Here is a 20,207-nt window from a genome sequence, read left to right as displayed (position 1 = left end):
AACTTCCAGTTTGTCCCTTGGGTGATTTCTTTTGCCTCTGGGGCTTCAGGGAAGCTCCCTCTGAAGTGCCCAGAGGGTGAAATGGTCTTTCCCAAGGCCGAAAATCAGATGGCCAGTGCATGCCCTCCAATATGGTTCTGCATACCACCTGTGGCATGAGGGCCATAGGTTCACCATCATGGCCTTATACTATCCTGGTCAAATGAGGATTAAGGGTGGATAATATGTTGTTGCAAGGCTTAAGGAGCTTCCTGTAAAAAACAGCGGTGTTCCTTTTTCTTTCTTTCCTTCCCTTTCCTTCCCCTCACCTGTCCATTCCTTCCCTCCCTCCCTCCCTTCCTTGCAACTAGAATCCACAGCTACCTTCTGAAGGGACAATTCAACCCCTTTGTTATTCTCCAATTCATTTTCCAGAGAGTGAATTTATTGAAGACATAAAGAGTGCAATTTGCTTAATCAGTGAGGAGTTTAATAGTGTAATTCAAAAGAACGAAGAGACAAGAGGGTGACCAAAGACCTGCCGTTTGCTGTGCTCAACCAGTGTGGGCTGAAGTGATAATTTCAAAACACTTCTGACTACAATAGCAGCTATCTGCTGCTTGCCCATGAGTCCCAGCGGCCGGTCAGGTCCCACAGAGTCGGCCTTCTCCAGGTCCCGTCCACCAGACAATGTCATTTGGCGGGACCTTGGGGAAGAGCCTTCTCTGTGGGGGGGCCGCCCCTCTGGAATCAGCTCCGCCCAGAGATTCACATGGACCCCAACCTCCTCGCCTTTTGCAAGAATCTCAGGACTCACTTATGTCGCCAGGCTTGGGGCAATTAGATCTAGAGCCCCCTGGCCAATAAATGTAATGTATGGCTACGATTGAATTGTTTGATTGATTTTAATATACATACTGGGTTTTAGCTTACATATAGTGATGAGCGAACCCAACGGTGTTTGGGTTTGGCAAGTTCGGATGAACTTTATGCATAATTCAGCCGAACCTGAACCGAACCCGAACGGGGAATCCCATCAAGAGATTCCGGGACAGAGCTTTGACGTCAGGTATACTGGCAGGTTGGTAAGGACGCCAAGGTGATCTGGGAGTTGAAGTCCAAATATCTTCAAGTTGCCAAGGTTGGGAAACACTGCCCTAAACAACAATGGCTGTCCAACCCCACTTATGGAGCATCCACAAGTTCTAAAGGCAATCTGTTCCACTGGTTAGTTTTTCTCACTGACAGGAAATCTTTCCTTAATTCTAGATGGGATCTCTGTTTCCATCTGCTACTTCTTGTCTTTTCCTCAGCTGCTTTGAAGAATAGATTGACTCCTTCTTCCCTTCTCTGAAGACTATTATCATATCACTCCTAGTCCTTTTCTTTCTTGAAAGAAAGAAGAATAGAATAGAATTCTTTATTGGCCAAGTGTGATGCTCTCAGTCTACGTAAAAGAAAATATGCATTTGTCAAGAATCATGAGGCAGACTTGCCATGCCCAGTTCCTGCAACTGTCCTCCATATGTTTTAGCCCCCAATCCCCTCATCATCTTTGTTGCTCTTCTCTGCACTCTTTCTAGAGTCTCAACATCCTGTTTGAAAAATCACAATGACTATAACTGGATGCAATATTCCAGTATAAAGTGGGAGCCAATCCATGGAGACAAAAGAATAAAATTGCCAGCGAAAAGCGTTTCTTGCTTTCAGAATAATTTCAGGAGCCATAATCAGTTGGTGAGTTCCCTGAATGAGAAAGAAGAGAGATCTGATAGGAGTTGTATAATAATAATAATAATAATAATAATAATAATAATAATAATAATAATAATAACAACAACAACAGAGTTGGAAGGGACCTTGGAGGTCTTCTAGTCCAACCCCCTGCTTAGGCAGGAAACCCTACACTACTTCAGACAGATGGTTATCCAACATCTGCTTAAAAACTTCCAGTGTTGGAGCATTCGCAGCTTCTGGAGGCAAGCTGTCCCACTGATTAATTGTTCTGTCAGGAAATCCCTCCTTAGTTCTAAGTTGCTTCTCTCCTTGTTTAGTTTCCACCCATGGCTTCTTGTTCTACCCTCAGATGCTTTGGAGAATAGGTTGACACCCTCTTCTTTGTGGCAATCCCTGAGATATTGGAACACTGCTAATAGAGTTGGCAGTGGACAAAAAAATTCTAGTCTGACAGTGGCGATTGAGTTAAATTAAGAAAATAAATAAATAGCTTTATATGGTGGCACCTTAAAATCAGAAGTGAAATGAGTGTACATGTTTAGGCAGTCCTTCTGTTGTTTTTATTTTTCTATCAGGAGATAAAAAGACAATTCATGACAGATCCTACTATGTTGAGCCCAGCAATAAATAGTTGCTTAATTGCTCCTATTGACTTGCCTGCCTGGAGCATAAATTCAGCAGGTGACAGAACAAATGCTAACTTTGATGAATTCCACTGTCTATTATCCTTTTTTCTAATGCAGGTGGGAAAAACTGGCTGCCTTATTCCAAATGTAGTCTCACCACATGATCCTGAAACTATAGCATTGGCTTTTTTTGGCAGCTGCAGAACACCACTGGATCATATTTACCATATTTTCTGGAGTATAAGATGCACCTTAGTTTTGGGGGAGGAAAATAGGGGGGAGGATCTGCCTACCAGGTATTCATCTGGCTAGCATCCTTAGTCTGGTCAGATTCATCACATTATTTTATCCCCTGGTTAGGGCTTTAAAAACCCAACTTATTTGGAGAGTAACAATGAAAGAGCTTGCGAGCTGCTAAGAGTTGGAACAATATTAGCACCTGGTTAGGTCTGGAAAGAAACATTCTGAGTAAGTAAAGCAATGAAAAAAACCCTGCACAGACTTAGGGCTTGGAAAACATTCTTTGCAGAGAGTAACAATAAAAGAGCTTGCAAGCTGCTAAGAACTGGGGACATTGCTAGCACCTGGTTAGGGGTACAAAGAAACTTATTCAGAGCAAGTAGAGCAATGAAAAAAACCCTGCAAAGACTTAGGGCTTGGAAAATATTCTTCTCTGAGAGAAACAATGGAAGAACCTGCAAGGTAAGAGCTGGGAAGATGGTTAGCAGCTAGTTAGGGCTGGGGGGAAAAAAAGGCTACATTCAGAGTATAGGACGCACCTGAATTTTCAGCCACTTTTAGGGAGTAAAAAGGTGCATCTTATACTCCAAAAAATACAATAAATGCTTGTCCACTTGGGCTCCTAGATGCCTAGATCAACAGTTGCTGCTGTTGTGCCAGGTACCCCTATTTTATACCTGTACATTTGGTGTTGCTTGCCTTGTTTTTTTCACCACTGAATACATTTTGTTGAATGGGGCCCAGTATTTTTTTCATCAAGCTGTGTTTGAGAAATCTGAATGATTCCTTCAAGTGGTGTCCTGATTAAATACAGCTCATCAGTCTGGAACCCACACAGCATTTTGGACATAAACACTCTAGAAAATGTCCAGAGATACTTTACGAGAAGAGCCCTCCACTCCTCCAACAGAATACCCTACGCAACTAGACTTAAAATCCTCGGTTTAGAAAGCTTAGAGCTACGTCGCCTTAAACACAATCTAAACATAGCCCATAAAATCATCTGCTGTAACTTCCTTCTTGTCAATGACTACTTTGGCTTCAACCACAACAACACACGAGCACACAACAGATACAAACTTAATGTAAACTCGACTGCAGGAAATACGACTTTAGTAACAGAATTGTTACTAAAACATTAACTGCAGTTTAATGTTTCCAAATGTAAAATAATGCACTTGGGGAAAAGGAATCCTCAATCTGAGTATTGTATTGGCAGTTCTGTGTTAGCAAATACTTCAAAAGAAAAGGATTTAGGGGTAATGATTTCTGACAGTCTCAAAATGGGTGAACAGTGCAGTCAGGCGGTAGGGAAAGCAAGTAGGATGCTTGGCTGCATAGCTAGAGGTATAACAAGCAGGAAGAGGGAGATTATGATCCCGCTATATAGAATGCTGGTGAGACCACATTTGGAATACTGTGTTCAGTTCTGGAGACCTCACCTACAAAAAGATATTGACAAAATTGAACGGGTCCAAAGACGGGCTACAAGAATGGTGGAAGACCTTAAGCATAAAACGTATCAGGAAAGACTTAATGAACTCAATCTGTGTAGTCTGGAGGACAGAAGGAAAAGGGGGGACATGATCGAAACATTTAAATATATTAAAGGGTTAAATAAGGTTCAGGAGGGAAGTGTTTTTAATAGGAAAGTGAACACAAGAACAAGGGGACACAATCTGAAGTTAGTTGGGGGAAAGATCAAAAGCAACATGAGAAAATATTATTTTACTGAAAGAGTAGTAGATCCTTGGAACAAACTTCCAGCAGACGTGGTAGATAAATCCACAGTAACTGAATTTAAACATGCCTGGGATAAACATATATCCATCCTAAGATAAAATACAGAAAATAGTATAAGGGCAGACTAGATGGACCATGAGGTCTTTTTCTGCCGTCAGACTTCTATGTTTCTATGTTTCTATGTTTCTATGTTACTGCATGGAACTCACTACCAGACTCTGTAGTTTAATCTTTTAACCCCCAAAACTTTATCTTTAGACTATCCACTCTTGACCTCTCCCAACTCCTAAGAGGTCAGTAAGGGGCGTGCATAAGTGCACCAGCGTGCCTTCCGTCCCTTGTCCTTAATTCAACTACTGCAATGCTCTCTACATGGGCCTACCTTTGAAGAGTGTTCGGAAACTTCAGCTCATCCAAAATGCAGCCACACTAGCAGTTTTAGGCCTTCCAAGAAATGCCCACATCTCACCATCACTCCACGGACTGCATTGGCTACCAATTTGTTTCTGGACACAATTCAAAGTGTTGGTTATGACCTATAAAGCCCTACATGGCATAGGACCAGACTAGCCTTCAGCAGCATGAATCCCAGCAACCGGTGAGCTCCCACAGAGTTGGTCTCCTTAGGGTCCCATCAACCAAACAATGTCGGCCGGCGGGACCTAGGGGAAGAGCCTTCTCTGTGGGGGCCCCGGCCCTCTGGAATCATCTCCCCACAGAGATTTGAACTGACCACACCCTCCTCATCTTCCGAAAAAGTTTTAAAAGTCATCTTTGCTGCCAGGCCTGGGGTTCCTTAGATCTTCCCCCCTGACCAATGAATGCTTTAGTTTGACTGTTGAACGAATGATATTGATAGTTTTTTAAATAGAATTTTAAGATTGTTTTTTAATGTATTAATTGGATTGTTATTATTGTTTCCTGTTTTTCTGTACATGCTTTGAGCCGCCCCGAGTCCTCGGAGAGGGGCGGCATACAAATCCAATTAAGTCTAAATCTAAATCTAAATCTAAATCTAAATCTAAATCTAAATCTAAATCTAAATCTAAATCTAAATCTAAATCTAAATCTAAATCTAAATCTAAATCTAAATCTAAATCTAAATCTAAATCTAAATCTAAATCTAAATCTAAATCTAAATCCAAATCCAAATCCAAATCCAAATCCAAATCCAAATCCAAATCCAAATCCAAATCTAAATCCAAATCTAAATCTAAATCTAAATCTAAATCTAAATCTGTTCTTTATTTTTACTAGTTGCATGTATTTCAATATTATTGTTGCTAATACTCTTTTTTCAAATTTTTGACTTTTACTAGAAACATGTATCTTAATATTATCATGTCTTCACACACTTGACAAAACAAATAAATAAATAAAACAAATAACCCCATGGATGGAAAGTCAAGGGTCTTTGGGGCAAGAACACAACTAGGGCCACTCTCTCATCTGGTGGGAAGGGATTGCCTGGGCGTGCCACAAATCTCAGCACGTGAGCCTTGGAGGGTGGCCAAAAGGTTCGCAGCATGGCCGAGCTTGCTTGCCGCGTGCCAAGGATGCAATCTTGCCTTTGTCTGAGTGGAAAACGAGGAAGGAACTTGAACAGGAGCTGAAGGAACAGAGTGACGTCAGCTCAACATCTCATGCCGGTCGCATTGTTCCTGGCCTGGCCTGAGTCACGCCTGCCATTGTTCGGCAGAAAGATAGCATCGTTCCCAGATGCTGGGCTGATTATCTGATGGGTAGGAAATCAAAGGAAGCCTCATCTGACATTGGACTTGAATGGTAGCCAATGAGAAACCAGAGAGGATTACTTGGGAAAATATATACAATGATAAAATATGCATTAAGCTAAAGAAAGGTATAGGTAGTTTAGTTTTGCTTTACAGTTGTTTTAATAATGTTAATTTGTTTATTATTTTTACTTTTTAAAACATTTTGAAGTATGTAATAAATGAATAAATAAAATCTAGACTACAATTTGGAAGGGGGCAATATAGTCTGCATGATAAATCATTGAAGTATATATAAAATTAATTTGTTAATGGGGAAAAAAGCATGTACTAATACTTGAGACAAATTATAGTCTGGTGTATAATTAATATAATATAAATCTAGTGACTTTGATGCTAATATCTGTATATACTACTATTAATTTTATTTATTTATTTATTTTATTTATTAATTAGATTTGTATGCCGCCCCTCTCCGGAGACTCGGAGCAGCTCACAACAGCAAAACAGTACAAATCCAATAATTAAAAGAATTTAAAACCCTTAATATAAAAATAATAATTAATAATAATAATAATTTATTAGATTTGTATGCCACCCCTCTCCGAAGACTCAGGGTGACTCACAACAACAATAATAACAATGTTACAATGTAAACAAATCTAATATTAAAAACATCTAAAAAACCCATCATCAAGGAATCATACATCCCATATAAACCATACATAAAGCAGAAACGGTCCAGGGGAATCAATTTCCCCATGCTTGATGACAGAGGTGGGTTTTAAGGAGTTTGTAAAAAGCAGGGAGGGTGGGGGCAATCCTAATCTCCAGGGGGAGTTGATTCCAGAGGGTCGGGGCCGCCACAGAGAAGGCTCTTCCCCTGGGTCCCGCCAGACGACATTGTTAATTTTCTTTGATTTTCCTCTGTACTTACTATTGTGTTTTCTTTTTTAAAAGTGGAAGATTAATAAAAATATTTAAAAAGAAAAGAAAAACCAGAGAGCAATTCCTTTTGATTTTAGCCCTCTTTATTTTCTCGATGACAGAAGCAAAGGAGTTGCTGGCTTATGGAGTCTATTTCAGAATGTGGGCAAAGTGGGAAGAGAAACATCAAAAAATTATTGTTAAGCACATTTGCATTTTCCCAAGCTGCCTTTACATTCGCTAGAAACATGGAAAACTGTGAACACCTAGAAACAACAAAGCTATTAGTAGAACCAACATGAGCTTGTCAAAAACAGATCATGCCAGACAAATCTTATTGCATTCTTTGACACAGCGGCTAAATTAATGGGCCAGGAAAATGCTGTGGGCATTGTATACATGGGCCTCAGTATTGATCAATTTTCCAGCAATGCCAAATCTTTTTTCCATGTTATGAATACTCCCAGGAATGTCAACTCTATTACACGCCTTTGTGTCATCAGCAAAAAGACAAACTTTACCTAGCAATTGTTCTGTTAATATCAGCCACAAACCGGGGTGGGCAGCAGGCAGGACAGGGTGGAACGCAGCACCACTGGCAGAAATGAAGATGTGTGCGCAGCTCCACCTGATCGGCGGCTGTCACTTCCTGGATTACTGGTCTCGGCTCGGCTCTCCTTTTTTCCCCTGCTGCTGCTGGGTCTGCGCTACTTGCTTTTTTCCCTCTTTCCTCCTTCCTGGCCTCAGACAAAATTCCCTCTCTCCTGCCCAGCTTCCCTCCAGCCTCACGCGGCCACCTCTCATCTGAGGTGCAAGCAGAAGGTGTGGGTGGAAGTGGTGCTGGCAGCATTTATGCTTCTGGCAGCACCTGTTCACCTAGCTACCCAGCCTGATGTGGGTGTGTGTGACCCAGGAAGGAGAGCAGGGGAAACATGAAGCAAATTGTCACCCCAGCGAGCGACACTGGTTAGGTTGTAAGTCGAGGACTTAACAGTTCACTTGAACGATGATGATCATTCAAGGCATTCCCAACTGGTCACATGGCCGGCAAGCCACTCCTACCCAGTCACATGACCATTAAGCCACACCCACAAAATAAGCCAAACCCCCAGTGTGGCAGTAAAAATTTTGGCTGCCCATTACTGCCCACAAACACATTGAAGAGAATAGGATTTAGGATCGAGCCTTGTGGCACACCTCTTGTGGCTGGTCTACATTCAGACAGTGTCCCATTAACTGTCACACACTGGGACCCACCCCTGAACCAACGTCCTACTCACCATGTAGATGTATATTAAGTGCTTTGCCAAAATCCAGATAGGCTTTATTTTATTTATTTTATTTATTATTTAGATTTGTATGCCGCCCCTCTCCGAAGACTCGTCCACAGCACCATCTTCTCCTAAAACATTTATGACATACTGATAATGTTTGAATTGCTTAGTTATTTAATGGTTATGGGGGAGGAGATATCTTGCTGGATCAAGTGCAAGATCTTTTACCATATATATACAGCCAGCACACCACATATATATACAGCCAGCACACCACACCCACCCACCAGTATTTATAGAAGGAAGGCAGCTCAGGTCTCTCTGTGTTCGCCCTAGAACAAGGACAGAAGCACCACCCTGAAGATGACGAGTGGGACCTTGTCAAAACGTCGGCAGAAATCTCTAAATCCTACATGGAAAGAAACATGAATATGCCAAACCTTCATACCTGTACCCAGGAAAATCTATGAAAATATATATATAAGCAAAAGCACCACCCTGAAGATGACGAGTGGGACATCGTCGAAACGTCACCAGAAATTTTTGAATCCTACACGGGAAGAAACCCGAATATGCCAAGACCCTCATACCTGTACCTGTGGAAATCTACGAAAACATATATATGCACAAGCACAAGCCTGAAGATGATGAGTGAGATCTCGTCGAAACGTCACCAGGAATCTCTGAAACTTGAAATGGGAAGAAACCTGAATATGCCAAGACCTTCAAACCTGTACCCATGAAAATCTACGAAAATATATATAACAGCGGTTTACAATAAAATATAAATACAAAAACAATAGAGAAGTCAAATATAAAATCTAAACAATAAACTCCTCATTAAAACCCATTATAGAGCAATCACAACATCACAACAACATGCATGCATACCATTCATACGATTTGGCTATGATGGTTGTTAATTTATGGCCCCCAGGCCTGCTGGCAAAACCCGGTCTTCGTGGCCTTAGGGAAGGCCAGTAAGGTGGGAGCAGTATGGACATTGGGGTGGAGTTGATTCCATAGAGCCAGGGCGGCCACAGAGAAGGTCCTGCCCCATGGTCCTGCCAACCTGCATTGCTTACTGGACGGGATCTGGAGGAGGCCAACTCTGTGGGCTCTTACTGGTCTCTGGGAGGTATGCGGCAAGAGACAGTTCCGTAAATAGTCTGGCCCTGAGCCATGTAAGGCTTTATAGGGAATAACCAACACTTTGATTTGTGCCTGGAGACCAAGAGGAAGCCAGTGCAGCTCACGGAGTGTTGGTGTTATATGGGTGTACCAAGGTCCACCCATGACAGCTCGCATGGCTGCATTCTGGACAATTTGCAGTCTCCAAACAGTCTTCAAGGGTAGCCCCATGTAGAGGGCATTGCAGTAATCAAGATGGGAGATGATTAACATTTGGAAGTGCTAAATAGGACTATTAGACAAGATCTAGAAATAAATGTATGGAAAGAAAAAAGGAAAAATATAACCCACAAGTATTAGCAGACAATTTGATATTTATGCTATTAGAACTATTGGAAACTGCCCCCAAATTAATGAAAAGAATAGAAGAGTTCTGGGAAAATAAATAAAGAAGAAACCAAAACAATAGTCAAAAATCTTACAGAGAAAGAAAAACAAAATGAACTGACAGAAAAGACAGATCTTTAGATAGTTAAGAAAGTTAAATATTTGGGAATATCTTTAACAGCAAGATGTACAACGATAAAAGTAGATAACTACAGTATACATAAGGTTATTAAGCCAAATAAAATTGGATTTGGTGAAATGGAAAAAAAAATGCCATTATCAATGGTAAGAGGCAAGCGATTCCACTGGTTAATTGTTCCCACTGTTAGGAAGTTACTCCTTCATTCAAGGTTGCGTTTCTCCCTGATTAGTTTCCATCCATTGCTTCTTGTCTTCCCTTCATGCGTTTTGGAAAATAGATTTACCCCCTCTTCTCTGTGACAGCCCTTCAAATATTGGAAGACTGCCATCATGTCACTTCTAATCCTTTAGATTAGATTTATTAGAGTTGGAAGGAACTTTGTAGGACAACCAGCCTCCCCTTGCTGTACTAGTAATAGCTTGCACTACTATTACTATTTTTTCTCATAATTTCTATCACCCATCTCCTCCCACTTATGATTGTAACTTGTTGCTTGTATCCTAAGATTTTTATTAATATTGATTGTTTCCTTATTGTTTATTTGACTCCTAAGACAATCATTAAGTGTTGTACCACATGATTCTTGACAAATGTCTCTTTTTCTTTTATGTACACTGAGAGCATATGCACCAAAGACAAATTCCTTGTGTGCCCCATCACACTTAATAAAGGATTCTATTCTATTCTATTCTATTCTATTCTATTCTATTCTCAAGCAGGAGTCCCTACACCCTCTTTCGGACAAATGGCTGTCCAATCTCCCTTTGTTTTCACTAGACTAGGCGTATCCAACTCCTGCAAACTTTCTTCATATGTTTTAGCCTCCGGGCCGCAATCATCTTTGTTGCTCTTCTCTGTTCTCTTTCCAAAATCTCAATCCAGATGAAAACCAGGAGAACCAGATTTCTCTGCTGGTTCCTCTAATGAGGAGCTGGTGAATACTTGTGCTGATACTTTACAGTAGAAAGCAAAATATATACATTGCTCAAAAAAAAAGAAGGGAACACTTAAACAACACAATATAACTCCAAGTAAATCAAACTTTCTGTGAAATCAAACTGTCCACTTAGGAAGCAACACTGATGGACAATCAATTTCATTTTGTTGTCAGCACATTCAACTTTGTACAGAACATAGTATTCAATGAGAACATTTCATCCATTCAGATCTAAGATGTGTTATTTGAGTGTCCCCTTTATTTTTGGGGGCAGTATATTTCAAAAAGATTTTCCTAAGGTGGAGGAAGGAGATGGAAGTACATGATGTAGAAATGAAATGCAGAGCAATAGGGAGAGGTTTCCTGATCTCGGAAGTATTCTTTAATCACCACCATACATAGTTTTAATACTATATCCAGTAATGGGAACCACAACTTGAGAAAGATTTGGGAAATTGCTCCAAGAGGAGCATTTCGGAATGATGAAAAGTTCTGTAAAGTCAATTTAAGAGATTTATTAACCTCGAGAAAAGACAACTCGGTCATGACAAAGGAAGGTCAAGATTTTTTATCTTGTCCAGGAATGCAAAACACAGACTAATTTAATTTACAAGGAAGGCAGATTTTTGAATGAATGACAGAGAGGTTTCACCACTGCCACTCATTCGCTACTGTGTTGAAACCAGGCAGCTATTAGTCAGGGAGGGTTTAAGGCGGGTTCCCTCATCTCCCCAGCAGCACAAAACTAGACTTGTGAGGATGTTAAACATAAAATGGGTGATTACAAAGGAGATAGCAGTATTAGTGATAAGGAGTGATATGGGTGAATTCAGAGAAATTAAAGAAGCAGCTATTGAAAGTGCCCAAGCGGTAATAGTTTTAGCTTGGAAGGATGCAACAAAATGGACAATACAAAATTGGTACCGGTACAGGGTGGAACACATTCAGTTTGAAATTATGGATATAAAGATGAATATGATTAATGAAAATAAAGTGAAAGAACTGATGGGACAGGGTTAGAGGGTCTATGGTTAGTAGAATCCAAGACCAAGGTATAAAGAATAAATTAGAATCATTCTATTGAAAGGTTCTTGGTTTAAAATAATATAAAAATTATACCCTCATTTTGGTGGAGGGTTCTGAATGAATGATGTTGGGTAGTGGGAGCATGCATCACTGTGCACTCTCTTTTATGTAGTGTGTATCTGTCATTATTAAAAATTAATAATTTTTTTTAAAAAAGAAACTAGATTTGTGAGCCTTGTTGGTTCCTTTCCAGCTCTGGATCTTTCTCTTGAAACAGAGGAATTGCTGAGGCCTGAAGGAGAGCAAATGTTGACAATATCTACCAAGAAGTTTTTTTAAAAAAAATCCATCAAACCAGTATGACCTGACAACAGCTAGAAAGACAGACAGTCGTATTGAAAGCAATTCACTAATTGCTAGAAGTCAGAATATATTTGTCAAGAACAAATCATGCCAGACTAACCTCATCTATTTTTTGATCCGTTAATTAGATTATGAGAATGCAGGAGACAGAGCAAAACATTTGACAAAGTATCCCATGCAGGGATGATTAACAAGCTGCCAAGATGGGATAAATTAATTGGATACAGAGATGGCTGAAAATTGCACTTGGAGAAACTTGTCCATAGTTTCTCATCAAAGTGGAGTGATCAGATGTCTCCTCTCATCCATTCTCTCTTTAGATTTAGATTTATTATTAGAGTTGGAAGGGACCTTGTAGGTCATGCAGTCCAACCCCTGCTCAAGCGGGAGCTCTACACCACTTGAGACAGATGGCAATCCAATCTTCCCATATGAAGATTGCAAGTGTTTGGGCTCTCACAGCCTCTGCTGGCAAGCTGTTCCGCTGGTTGATGGCTCTCACAGTCAGAAAGTTTCACTTCCAGGTTGAATCTCTCCTTGGTCAACTTCTACCCATTGTTCCTTGTTTGGCTTTTGGGTGCCATAGAGAACAGCCTGGCCCCTTCCTCTTGGCGACTTTCTTCTATGAAAGTCACTTTGGTGCCGTGTCCATGGGCTGGTCCAGAAACAAGGAGTCAAGAATTCTAGTCCTGCCTTAGGCATAAAAGCCAGTGGAGTGATTTTGTATCAATCACCAGAAGACTGGGAATTCTAGTCCCACTCTAGGCATGACAGCTGGCTGAGTGATTTTGGGCCATCATCAGGAGATGATGAGTTCTAGACTACAAAAAAAAGACATGAAAGCCAACTGAGCGAGGTTGTGTCAGTCCGGGCTGGGCCCGGAGGGAGGAGTTCCTCTCTCTGAAATTTGCCCAGCTGGGTTTCGGGTATGGCACCAACCTCGACCCCAGGGAAGGGGGGGAGGAGTGGCTATTATATCCAGGGAGAGTCTTGGCCTGCATAGGCTCATTGCTCCAGAGGTTGCGGGTTGCGAGTCCCTCCTGGTGAAGTTGGACTTAGGGGTTCAGGTGGGCTTGTTACTCATGTACCTGCCTCCCAGCTGCGTGTCAACAGCCCTGCCTGTGCTACTCGAGGAGGTGGCCGGGTTGGCAGTGGAGTTCCCCGGACTTATCGTCCTGGGGGACTTCAATCTTCCGTCGCTCGGTGGTTCCTCTGGACTGGCACAGGAGTTCATGGCCACCATGACAGCCATGGACCTGACTCAAGTAGTTCAGGGTCCGACTCACAAGGGTGGGCACGCACCCGATATGATATTCCTCTCTGAGCAATTGAGTAATGATCTGAGATTAAGGGGCTTAGAAGTGTTGCCTTTGTCGTGGTCAGATCATTTCCTACTGCAGCTTAACTTCCTGGCTCCAATCCTTCCCCGCAGGGAGGCGGAACCAATTAGGAGGTTCCGCCCCAGACGCCTGATGGATCCAGAAGTTTCCAGATGGCGCTTGGGGTTATTCCAGATACACTCGTCCACAGTTCGGCAGAGTCTCTTGCTGAGGCCTGGAACAAGGCTGCAGGGGAGGCTCTTGACCGGATTGCGCCGTTGCGACCTCTCCGCGGCACTAGACTATGATTCAACGAGGAGCTCCGGGTGTTGAAGTGCCAGAAGAGACGTCTGCAGAAGCGATGGAGGAAGAGTAAGTCCGAATCTGATCGAACACTTGTAAGAGCTCATATTAAGACTTACAAAGTGGCGCTCAAGGCGGCAAGATGCGCGTATCATGCCGCCTTGATTGCATCAGCGGAATCCCGCCCAGCAGCTCTGTTTAGGGTAACCCGCTCTGTCCTTAATCAGAGGGGAGTTGGGGAGCCCTTGCAGAGTAGTGCCGAAGATTTTAACACGTTTTTCTCTGATAAAATCGCTCGGATCCGAGCGGACCTTGACTCCAATTGTGAAACAGAGTCGACTGACAATGAGTCAGTCGAGGTGACTGGGGCTAAACGTCTTTGCCCATCTGTCTGGGGGGAGTTTGACTTGGTGACACCTGATGAAGTGGACAAGGCCATTGGAGCTGTGAGTTCCGCCACCTGTTTACTGGATCCGTGTCCCTCTTGGCTGGTTTCGGCCAGTCGAGGGGTGACACGGAGCTGGGTCCAGGAGATTGTCAACGCCTCCTTGGGGAGGGGGTCCTTTCCGCCCCTTTATAAGGAGGCGGTTGTGCACCCCCTCCTCAAGAAGCTCTCCCTGGACCCAGCCGTGCTTAATAACTACCGTCCAGTCTCCAACCTTCCCTTCATGGGGAAGGTTGTTGAGAAGGTGGTGGCACTTCAACTCCAGCGGTCCTTGGAAGAAGCCGATTATCTAGGTCCTCAGCAGTCTGGATTCAGGCCCGGCTACAGCACGGAAACTGCTTTGGTCACGTTGATGGATGATCTCTGGCGGGCCCGGGACAGGGGCCTGTCCTCTGTCCTGGTGCTCCTTGACCTCTCAGCGGCTTTCGATACCATCGACCATGGTATCCTTCTGCGCCGGCTGGAGGGGTTGGGAGTGGGAGGCACTGTTTTTCAGTGGTTCTCCTCCTACTTCTCCGGTTGGTCGCAGTCGGTGTTAGTGGGGGGTCAGAGGTCGACCCCAAGGTTTCTCCCTTGTGGGGTGCCTCAGGGGTCAGTCCTCTCCCCCCTGCTATTTAATATCTACATGAAACCGCTGGGTGAGATCATCCAAGGGCATGGGGTGAGGTATCATCAATACGCCGATGATACCCAGCTGTACATCTCCACCCCATGTCCAGTCAACGAAGCAGTGGAAGTGATGTGCCAGTGCCTGGAGGCTGTTGGGACCTGGATGGGTGTCAACAAACTCAAACTCAACCCAGACAAGACGGAGTGGCTGTGGGTTTTGCCTCCCAAGGACAATTCTATCTGTCCGTCCATCATCCTGGGGGGGATTATTGACCCCCTCAGAGAGGGTCCGCAACTTGGGCGTCCTCGTCAATCCACAGCTCACATTAGAGAAACACCTTTCAGCTGTGGCGAGGGGGGCGTTTGCCCAGGTTCGCCTGGTGCGCCAGCTGTGGCCCTATTTGGACCGGGAGTCACTGCTCACAGTCACTCATGCCCTCATCACCTCGAGGCTCGACTACTGTAACGCTCTCTACATGGGGCTATCTTTGAAAAGTGTTCGGAAACTTCAGATCGTGCAGAATGCAGCTGTGAGAGCAATTATGGGCTTCTCTAAGTATGCCCATATTACTCCAACACTCCGCAGTCTGCATTGGTTGCCGATCAGTTTCCGGTCACAATTCAAAGTGTTGGTTATGACCTATAAAGCCCTTCATGGCACCGGACCAGAATATCTTCGGGACCGCCTCCTGCCGCACGAATCCCAGCGACCGGTTAGGTCCCACAGAGTCGGCCTTCTTTGGGTCCCGTCGACTAAACAATGTAGTCTGGCGGGACCCAGGGGAAGAGCCTTCTCTGTGGGGGGCCCAACCCTCTGGAACCAGCTCCCCCCTGAGATTAGAATTGTCCCCACCCTCTCTGCCTTTCGTAAACTCCTTAAGACCCACTTCTGCTGTCAGGCATGGGGAACTAAAACACCTCCCCCTTGCCCATGCTGTTTTGTTGATTGATTGACTGTGTGCCTGTTTTTTATATATATTGGGATTGTTTTATGAAATTACTAATTTTAAATTGTAATTAGATTGGTGGGCATTGGATTTGTTATTGTGTACTGTTTTTTATTATTGTTGTGAGCCGCCCCGAGTTTTTGGAGAGGGGCGGCATATAAATCCAATAAATCTAATCTAATCTAATCTATAGCCCAAGATTCATTACGGGGTGGTTGTTGTGCATAAAAAAGGAGATGGAAGTACAGTGGTACCTCTACTTAAGAACTTAATTTGTTCCGTAACCAGGTTCTTAAGTAGAAGCAATTTTTCCCATAGGAATCAATGTAAAAGCAAATAATATATGCAAACCCATTAGGAAAGAAATAATTTAAATTTGGGTGGGAGGAGGAGGAGGAAGAAGAGGAGGAGGAGAGTCACTGCCAAAGGAAGAAAGTGAGGGGAGGGGAATAAAAAAAAATCCAAAACTTTAAGGCTTAAAAAAAAAAGAGGGACTCTGAGGCTGCGAGGAGGAGCATGCGCCTCCAATACACCCGGCGCGAGGCTGCCTTCCATACACTACCTTCCATACACTGGCTGCTGCTGCTGCTACCTGCTGCCTCTTCCATCCCATGCTGAAGGGCTCCCCTCTCCTCTCGCTCGCTTGCTTTGTAGCCAGCGCCTTTCCTTCACTGTGGTGACTCCTCGGCTGCTCAGAGCGAAGGGAGCGTTTCTTTTCTCTGGGTGCTGGCAGAGGTTTATTCCCTGTCCAAGCGCCCAGAGAAAGGAAAATGCTTCGTTCACTCTGGATTGCCAAAGCCTGCTTAAGTGCCACCAAAAGGCTCCTCTGGCAGCCCAGATGGACAGGATTAAAGGGGGAAAGGCAGGAAACTGGCTGCGCCTTCATGCTGCTCTCAAATTTCCTGGGAATTTTTTCCTGGCTTGGGTTCTTAAGTAGAAAATGGTTCTTAAGTAGAGGCAAAAAAATCTTGAACACCCGGTTCTTATCTAGAAAAGTTCTTAAACAGAGGTGTTCTTAAGTAGAGGTACCACTGTGTTATGTAAAAAATACACCTTTAAAAAATATAACTCAAGACAGCAGACATATTTTAAAAAAATGTAGCATAAAAATCTACTAATAATATTGTATACTGATACATTACAACACTCTGAGTTCTCAGACAAAAAACTCAACGTGTGTGAAGGCCAACACCAAGTGAAGCTGTAATTTCACACTCGATAAATAAACTCAGCGAGAACTTGGGAAAGATTCTTTGGATGAAAATTTCCCAAAAATCTTGGGAAACTCTGAAAAATATGATCGTAAAAGCCCATACCAGCACAATACTGCTGAGAAAGAAAAACAAAAAATCCAAGAAGATACCAGCATGGCTGCACAAAGGTCTCTCTGAGAAATTGAAAGACAAAAAGAACAAGTACAAAAAATGGAAAGAGGGGCACATAACTAAGGCAGAATATCAGCAGATAGCCCGAATCTGCAAAGATGCAGTCAGAAAAATAAAGGCTCAGAATGAACAAGGATTAAAATCCTTTCTTCAAACATATAAATAACAAGAAAAAAAATAACTAGTCAGTCCACCAAAGGCAAGGAAGTAACAGGCAACAGAGAGAAAGCAGAGCTGCTTAACTCATGCCAGGCACTGGTCTTCATGCAAAAAGAAACTACAGCCCAGCCTACCAGAAACATAATTGTAAAAAACAGACTGGAAATATGTTGTGATTCAGCCTGAGGCTCCTCAGGGAACGGCTGGAACTCTGCCGGCTCCATGCTCAGAGGGGGAGGGCGAGGAACAGGAGGAGGAGGAGGACCAGGGAGACAGGGAAGAGGACTGTCAGGACGAGGAGGAGGGAGAACAGCCTGAGACCCCCGGGGGGGGAGCTCTCCCCAGTGAGTAGCCTGGAGTCCTTAGATGAGAACGCACAAGCCATCATAGATATGAGGCAGAGAAGGGCAGCACAACGAAGGGGACAATTAGCCAGGTATTTCCATCCCTAATAGGCAACAGCTGGGTTTGGGTGTGGTTCTCCTCAGAAAGGTTATCTTTTGGAAGTTCTGTGACCTTGCTTCGATCCTTGGCGTCTCTGATTCTGGCTTGTGGCCTCGAAGGCTGAAAACTTGGGAGAGGCGTGGGTTTTATTATCTACAGTGGTGTGTGTGCCAGCAAGAAGCCTGTTGTATTGTCTGGCTGTCGTGACTTTTCTGTGAAGCTTCATAGCATTCCAGTTTGTAAGAACAGTTTTTGTTATCTGTGTTTGTTTTCAAAGATATAAAATGACTTTGCTTTTTACCAGCGTGTCTGGCTACTCTTTTTAGTTGGTGTTGACGTCTGGGGGAACCCAGACAGAACAGAAATAAAAGTTAAAACAAGCAAAAAAAAAAAAAAGTAAGAGAATACATGTCTGATCTACATGAATATAAATCACCAGGACCTAATGGATTACATGATGGATGTCATCCATCCCATAGACCTGAAGGAGCTGTCAGATGTCATGAGAGAACCACTGCACCACATCTTTCAAAAATCCCGGAAAACCAGGGAACTACCAGAGGACTGGGAAAGAACTGATATAGTTCCTATTTTCAAAAAAGGGGGAAAAAACCAGACCCAGAAAACTACAGACCAATCAGCCCAACATCAATTCCCCGGGAAGATACTAGAAAAAAATAAATAAAAAACAAATCTGCAAACATCTAGAAATAAATAATGTAATAACTAGCAGCCAGCACAGGTTTGTTAAAAACAGATCATGCCAAACCAATCTTATAACTTTCTTCAACATAGTGACTAAAATAGTAGACCAGTGAAATGCTGTGGACATAATATACTTAGATTTCAGCAAGGCATTTGACAAAGTAGACCACAATTTACTTCTTTGTAATATAGAAAAAAGTGGCCTAGATAGTTTCACCACTAATGTTGGGCGAACTGAACCCGCACAATTCGGGTCTGTACCAAATTTTGTGGTGTTCGGCATGCCGGACCCAAACCCGAATTTTTTAAAAAATTCTTCTTTTAGTTCGGCATTCATGCTGAACACCGTGAAAGCCACCGCCCAACTGTCATCTGCTAAGAGGAGGAGGAGCCAGGCACCGGTGGCGGCGGAGGAAGGCAAACACCAGGCAGCTGTCAGCCGGTCGGGAGGCTGGGAGGGAAGCACAAAAGGAGCTGGGGAATCCCACGAAGAAATTCTGGGGGCGGAGCTTTGACATCACGTACACCGACAGGTTGCTAAGGATGCCAAAGGGATCAGTTTAGTTTAGTTTAGTTTAGTTTTATTGGATTTATATGCCGCCCCTCTCCGAAAACTCGGGGCGGCTAACAACAATCATGAAAATATACAATAAAATCCAATACTAAAAGCAAATTATAACCCCTTAATATATAAAAACCAAACATACATACAAACATACCATGTATATAGTTGTAACGGCCTAGGGGGAGAAAAAAGTCTTAATTCCCCCATGCCTGGCGGCAGAGGTGGGTTTTAAGTAGCTTACGAAAGGCAAGGAGGGTGGGGGCAATTCTAATCTCTGGGGGGAGTTGGTTCCAGAGGGCCGGGGCCGCCACAGAGAAGGCTCTTCTCCTGGGTCCCCCCAAGCGGCATTGTTTGGTTGACGGGACCCGGAGAAGACCCACTCTGTGGGACCTAACTGGCCGCTGGGATTCGTGCGGCAGAAGGCGGTCCCTGAGGTAATCTGGTCCGGTGCCATGAAGGGCTTTATAGGTCATAACCAACACTTTGAATTGTGACTGGAAACTGATCGGCAACCAATGCAGACTGCGGAGTGTTGGTGTGACATGGGCATATTTAGGGAAGCCCATGATTGCTCTCGCAGCTGCATTCTGCACGATCTGAAGTTTCCGAACACTCTTCAAAGGTAGCCCCATGTAGAGAGCGTTACAGTAGTCGAGCCTCGAGGTGATGAGGGCATGAGTGACTGTGAGCAGCGACTCCCGGTCCAGATAGGGTCTCAACTGATGCACCAGGTGAACCTGGGCGAACGCCCCCCTCGCCACAGCTGAAAGATGTTTCTCTAATGTGAGCTGTGGATCGAGGAGGACGCCCAAGTTGCGAACCCTCTCTGAGGGGGTCAATGATTCTCCCCCCAGGGTGATGGACGGACAGATGGAATTGTCCTTGGGAGGCAAGACCCACAGCCACTCCGTCTTGTCTGGGTTGAGTTTGAGTTTGTTGACACCCATCCAGACCCCAACAGCCTCCAGACACCGGCACATTAACTTCCACTGCTTCGCTGACTGGACAAGGAATCCAGGAAGTAATCACTTTGCCGTCCTTAGCAACCTGTCGGTATACGTGATGTCAAAGCTTCGCCCCC

This window comes from Erythrolamprus reginae, chromosome 8, assembly GCF_031021105.1.
Source record: "Erythrolamprus reginae isolate rEryReg1 chromosome 8, rEryReg1.hap1, whole genome shotgun sequence".
Lineage (NCBI taxonomy): Eukaryota > Metazoa > Chordata > Lepidosauria > Squamata > Dipsadidae > Erythrolamprus > Erythrolamprus reginae.
Note: the sequence above shows the minus strand (reverse complement) of the source record.